At 29.4% G+C, this 7,328-nt stretch overlaps 1 pseudogene; it reads left to right on the top strand.

Annotated features, from left to right (window-relative positions):
* The first annotated feature begins 1,295 nt into the window (after positions 1–1,295).
* On the top strand, positions 1,296–4,476 carry LOC123261076 (annotated as a pseudogene).
* Positions 4,477–7,328: the final 2,852 nt, after the last annotated feature.

Here is a 7,328-nt window from a genome sequence, read left to right as displayed (position 1 = left end):
AGTGTTAAAAATTTCAATAAATATAATTAATAATAGTGTAAATAAAAAATGTATTTTATTTTAAAAGCGTGAGGGTGCATGGTGTCAATAGTTATGAATATTTTATTGACAGATATGAGTAGAGTGATTATCATTTTGATAATATCTAAAAAGCACCCCACGCTTTTTTAAAATAAAATACATTTTTTTTTATTTACACTATTATTAATTTATATTTATTGAAATTTTTAACACTATTCTTAATTTAAATTTATTTTCTATTTTTAGTTTGGTTTTCTATAAAAGCGTGTTTTTAGTTTTTAAACTATTATTTATTTTTTACTTTTTAGTTTGGTTTATTTATAAAAGCGTGATTTTTAGTTTTTTAAACTATTATTTGTTGATTATCAAAAATATTCAGGCGCGCAAATTACCCACGGAGAGTTACATACTGACATACAAGTGAAGCTAATAAAAATAATTATTTATAAATATGTATAAATACCGCGAGGGGAATCAGAGTTCGATTTCGGAGAGCACGAGCCTGAGGAAAGGCGCAGCGTAAGCGCCAGAACCAAGCGAAGGCCGCAGGCGCGCAGATTACCCACGGAGAGTTACTGACATACTGACAAACTGACATGGCACAAAGTGAAGCTTTAATATAAAAGCGTGTAAAAAGAGAGCAATTTTCTGGTTATATTGAATGAAACTTTTTATAATTAAAAAATAAAAAATTTTTCAAAATTATATTATTAAAATATTTTCAAGCTCTATTTTTTAGCACGTGTCAATAAAAATTTTAGAATTTTCTTAGAATCACAAAAAAAAATGTTTCACTTGCAAGATTCTTTTTACGTGTAAGACGTAACTATTTATTAAAAAAAAAAATTATTATTCTTCTGATAAGAACAATTGGCAGTAAAAAGAATCGCTTTTATTTACAAATGCGTTGATAAAATAGAAATTGACAGTGAAAAAATTATTCAAGATATTTTTTAATATTGAAAAAAAAAATTTTTTTGAACTAAAATTTAGTCAAAAAAAAAAATTTTCATAAATTAAATAAATTTTCCAAAAAAAGGAGGCGCTTTCAGGATTTCCATGCACTGTTAATAACTTTTTATTTTTTAAAGTCAAGTCCTCAAAAATATTCGGTAATGCTCGACAAGCTTTCTGCAAAACTAGCGTGGCGCCCCCTCAACTAGCCGGCTTTCTTATACCAACAGCAACTTCAAATATATGGTCTCACAGTTAACTCTGCAAAAACACCTCCCCTAACAGTTCCAGCGTGTTGTAAAATAATTAAACGCAGATTCTTAAAAATGTTTATGGATTTTTACCATCGCTGATACGTTTTATGTCTCCAGAATATATTTATTTACATTAAAAGCAATAATTCCATCAGTAAATATTTGCTGAAATGGCTGAATATCTAGCTTCTATTTTCGGTACTGAAAAGGACAAGTAAGTTGATTACATTACTAACAAACCTTCATTTTTATTTATACCCTATTTATTACTATCTTTTTTCTTTGAAATTTATTTTATACACCTGTCAAATTTTAATTTATTTTTTTTAATTACTAATTTTTTTTCAGAGTAAATTGTTCTTTTTATTTCAAAATCGGAGCGTGTCGTCACGGTGATAGATGTTCAAGGATTCACAACAAACCAACTTTTAGCCAGGTAAATAATAAATAATATTTTACACTAACAATAACAACTTAATTATTTATTAAACAATTAATATTTACACATACTTTTAAACTTCTAAACTTGAAAATTTTTTGCAGACATGCTTACTCCAAAACCTTTACGTCAACCCTCAAAACTCTGCTAAAAGTGCTGACGGTTCTCACTGTAAGTAATTATTTATTAAAACAAACTAAAAAATAACTAATATAGTTATTACAACTACGGCATGTTAAGCCATATAAAAAAATTAATTTAGCAGATTTTTAATAATTTTTTTTTTTAACAAATAAATTATGGCAAAAAAAAAAAAATTATCATGTAGAAATTTTAAAAAATTAAAAATGCAATTTCTTACGTAAATTTAATTTACAGTCAAATTTGAATAATAAATTCATTAAGTTTTGGTAAGAAGTAATTTAATCAATTTTACCTTATAATAATTTTTTGATGAAAAAATTGATACCTTAATTTATTTAAAAATTAGAAGAAACGGTAGATCCTGAAGGCCATCCGTGCAACTTCCCGCTAATTCCATACCCTAGGGTGCATAAAACTGCACTAATTGACGTTTTGAGCTTCCCTTCGAGCTCAAAAATACAATTTATGTGTTATTTTGAGCTCTTCGAGCCTCCAAAAAGTCTGATAGAGTATCAATATTTTTTAAATTTTCAAACCGCACTTAACTTTTTAAATGAATCAACCGATTTTCACGCGGTTGGCAGTAATTTTGACGCAATTTTTTAGTTTCATGAAGAATCTTCAAGTTTGAATTGATAAAACTAGGAAATTTGGAGTAATTCCAAAAACACTTTTTGGTTTTCTTCGTTCATGATATTTCTTGAACGAATTGAACAATTCTTGACCGGCTTGACGGCGGTCAACGTAACTTTTCATGATAATAGCTGATTAATTTTTGAAATCGATCAGTGCAGCCGTTTAAAAGTTATTCCAAAAATGTCGGAGTTATGTTAAAAAACACTTGTTTCCAAATATTTTATCGAGGATATCTCTCGAACCAATCAACTGATTTCCTCGCTTTTTGGCGGTGATCGACGCGGTTTTTTATGCTCTGAAATTATTCTTTATCATCAAAAACGATCCGAGAAGCAATGACGAAGTTATGTCAAAAACACTTTTGGTTTTCTTTCGTTCACGATATCTCCTCGAACGAATCAACCGATTTTGACCGGATTAGCGACTATCGGCGTGGTTTTTCAAGCTTAAGGGCGGATTATTTTTGAAGTTGATCGATAGAGCCGTTTAAAAGATATTCCAAAATACCACTTTCAAACATGTTTTTTTCTTATTTCTATGAGATTTTTCAAAATTTCTCAAAATCTATCGTTCCGAATCGGTTCCAATTCTCAGGCAATCTAAGTTTGAGGGAACTTCTTTAGAACGCCGTTTGGTACGTTCCAATCGGTTCAGTCGTTCAAAAGTTATAAGCGAGTCACATAGTCACACACACACACATACATACAGACATAGTGAACAATCTCTTGGGGATAGTCAGGAAGCTTCCTGTGACCTTCAAACGTCGAGATCTGATGAAAACTCGATTTTTGCAAAACGGGGTGAAAACAATAACTTCCTTCGATTTTTGAAAATCTTTGATTTTCTTAGCGGGAAGTTAAAAATTCCATGTTTGAAAAATAAAAAAAATTTACAGTTAGCTCTTTAATATCCTATTTATTTATTTATAATTATTAATTAAAAATTCCAGTGGTAGCCAATGTGCTCCGATGAAGAAATGCAAGAGCATTATGACAATTTCTTCGAAGATGTATTTGTCGAGTGTGAAGACAAGTATGGAGAGATTGAAGAAATGAATGTTTGCGACAATCTTGGTGATCACCTTGTTGGAAACGATTTACATTAAATTCCGCCGTGAAGAAGATGCTGAGCGAGCTGTTAATGATTTGAACAACCGTTGGTTCGGTGGACGTCCAGTTTATGCTGAATTATCACCTGTAACTGATTTTCGCGAAGCTTGCTGGTGAACAGTATGAAATGGGGTAAATATAATACAATTAATTCTTATAATTTAACATCTTCATTTTTTGTCAAAATTCTCAAAGATTAAGTTATTTAAAATATAATTAATGATGAACAATAAAGTTAGCCGACATCTAAAAATTTTTACAATTTTTTATGTTGAAAAAATTATTACAAAAATATTTAATTTGTAAAAAATTTGAAAAATTGAAAGTTTCATTGAAAACAAAAATATTTTTCAGTTCTAATTTAATTAATTAAGCAAAATTAAAAATGTTGGCTAATTTTATTATTACTGTATTTAACAGACATTTATTAAATTTTTATAAATAAATTATAATGAAAAAAATTTTACATGTACTTATTGACTTATTGATTGGTTTCAAAATTAATCTTAAATTATGAATTACTTGTGTAATTATTAGTTATTAATTAATTAATTTATTTTATTACAGAGAATGTACCCGATCAGGATTCTGCAACTTCATGCACTTGAAGCCCATCTCCCGCGAGCTGCGCCGTTACTTGTACAGCCGCAAGAAGGGAGGAAAACGTTCTCGCAGTCGCTCACGATCACGCGGCCGAGAACGCAAGCACAAGTCGCGGTCCCGCGAACGTCGATCTCGCTCCCGAGACCGCCGGAAGGGTGGTCGCGAAAGTCGCGAAGACAGAGGACGTGATGGTCGATCAGGAAGATACTGAACATTCTTTTATCAATGGGGTTCTTATCGGAAAATTTTATTGTCCCAGAACAGTAACATCGATTTTTTATAAAACTTAATGTATTCTTATGCTATTATAAATTCAGTAACAAATAGAAATAAAAATCCCGAATTTTTGTGAAATTTTTTTCATTTTATTTTTAGATTTAAGTTAAGAATTAAACGTCATTTACTGATTAATTTTTTTTTTGTACATATTAATGTCTTTATATGTCAAAAATTAATTTAAATAATTAATGACATAGTATATATACCCAGAATATTCATGAAAATTAATGTAGCATGTATTTAATAAGTTTAAAAATTTTATTACAAATAAGTTATCACAAAAATAAATTGACATGAAGAAACTTTAAAAAATGAAAAATGAAATTTTTTAAAATATTTTTAGATAACACTAAAGTTAGCCGACGTTTTTAATTTTTTGATTTTTTTTTATTATTAAATTAGAACTAAAAAATATTTTTTAAAAATTGCACTTACAATTTAACAAGTTTTTTACATATGAAAATTTTTTTTATTATTTTGTAATCATTTTTATGACCCTGAATTTAACAGACACCTAACAATTTTTTAGATTTTTATAATAATTATATTACAGTGAAAAAAATTTAGTAAAAAAAATCCACTTGTAGAAACTTCAAAAAATTGTTAGTGCGAATTTTTAAAAGTATGTTTTTTTTTAATAATTAATTGATTATAAAAATTAAAAATTATCAAATGTCTGCTATAATTTCAGTATCATTCATTTTATGACATTAAAGTTAGCTGTCACTTGACAAATTTTTAATTTTATTTAACAATTAAATTAATTCTAAAAAATTATTTTTAAAAAATTGCATTTTTAATTTTTTTAAATTTCTATGTCAATTTTTTTTTTTTAATTTTTTTTTGCCATAATTTATTTGTTAATAATAATAATCAAGTTACATTTTTGATTTTTTTATTTTGCTTAATTTATTAAATTATAACTAAAAATTGCACTTATAGTTTTTGAAGTTTTAACAAATTAAAAATTTTTTTTTATTTTTCTGTGATAATTTTTTAATAAAAAAAATTCTAAAAATTTTTAAATGTCGGCTAACTTAATTTTCTTATTTTTTAGAACAAGTATTTTTATTAAATAAAATTCAAAAAATTTTCTTAAGCGACTGCTAACTATGAAAATTAATTTAGCAGATATTTAATAATTTTTCTAATAAATAAGTTACTGGATAAAAAATTAAGAAAAAAAAATTGACATTTAGAAAATTTAATAAATTAAAAATGCAATTTTAAAAAAAAAATTTTTCAAATGTAAAGGGCAGTCACCAATGCCATACATTGTAACAAATAAAATAAATAATAAAAAAAAATTTTCGAAGAAACAATTTTGAAACGTACTTGGTGTGCGTCATTGTGTACTTCAATTTTTTTTAAAAGTCCTAGAAGATAGATTTTAGAATTTCATAAAAGTGAAATATTTCGTAACCACGCACACTAAATACGTTCCAAAATTGTTTCTTTTAGTTTTTAAATTTACAACAAAATTTTTTTTAATTTCCGAAAATCATATACAACCATATCGGTTACTTGGACTTTTTAATTTTTTATTTTATATCTTTTTGTAAAGAAATAAAATTTTTTTTTCTTAATAGTCTTATGAACGTGGACTTGACGCGATTTTTTTACAGTGAAACTGTTTTTGTACGGATTTTTCTTACTTAGGGCAGGAAAATAAGAAATGTCTCAGATTATATGTAATTGTTGACCGAGGCGAAGCCGAGGTCGACAAACATGTGATCTGAGGTTTTCTTATTTCCTGCCCGTGATGAGAATACTATTTTTCTCCTCGACGGAGGCGGAAAGCGGCATTTTTATTTAGTGCAGCGGGCGGAAAATTGACGCTTTCCGCCCGGAGGGAAGAAAATTTATTTTTACAATTATAATAAAACTTTTGGGAAAACCCCACAACTTAGGTCTAGACCTTTTAGTTATTAGTAAAAAAGGTTATTGTTAAAATGTATTTTTACTCCCCGAAAATTCAGCACAATAGACTAGGAATAATAAAATAGAAAAGAGGATTAAGCCATAAATATATAAATTTTCTCCCCTCCGGGCGGAAAGCGTCAATTTTCCGCCCGCTGCGCTAAATGAAAATGCCGCTTTCCGCCTCCGCCGAGGAGAAAAATAGTATTCTCACCACGGGCAGGAAGAAAGCCTCAGATCACATGTTTGTCGACCTCGGCTTCGCCTCGGCCAACAATTACATGTGATCTGAGGTTTTCTTTTTTACTTCCCAAGGGCTGTATTAGTATATTACACACCTAGGGAAGTAAAGTAAGAAATGTTCAGATCACATGTAATTGTTGGCCGAGGCGAAGCCGAGGTCAACAAACATGTGATCTGAGGCTTTATTTACTTCCCGAGGAGTGTATACTATTTTTGTCCGACAGAGGCGGAAAGCGGCAATTTCGTTTAGCGCAGCGGGCCGAAAGTTGCCACTTTCCGCCTGGAGGGCAGAAAAATATTTTTTGTCCGAGGAAGGAGGAAAGCGGCAACTTTGTTTAGCGCAGTGAGACCAAAGTTGCCACTTTCCGCCCAGAGGGCAAAAAAGTATATTACACACCTAGGGAAGTAAAGTAAGAAATGTCTCAGATCACATGTAATTGTCGGCCGAGGTGAAGCCGAGGTCAACAAACATGTGATCTGAGGCTTTCTTTATTTACTTCCCGAGGAGTGTATACTATTTTTGTCCGACGAAGGCGGAAAGCGGCAACTTAGTTTAGCGCAGCGGGACGAAAGTTGCCACTTTCCGCACGGAGGGCAAAAATACTATTGCTACCTAATTGCTCTCGACATAAGTAATTATAGAAATATTAGAAAATATATTTTCATCCCTTAAGGAATATAAAATATTGTATAATAGTATATTACACACCTAGGGAAGTAAAGTAA

The sequence above is a fragment of the Cotesia glomerata genome, linkage group LG1 (genome assembly GCF_020080835.1).
Source record: "Cotesia glomerata isolate CgM1 linkage group LG1, MPM_Cglom_v2.3, whole genome shotgun sequence".
Taxonomy (NCBI): Eukaryota; Metazoa; Arthropoda; class Insecta; order Hymenoptera; family Braconidae; genus Cotesia; species Cotesia glomerata.
The sequence above is the reverse complement of the archived record's forward strand: the minus strand, read 5'-3'. Positions and strand labels throughout refer to the sequence as shown.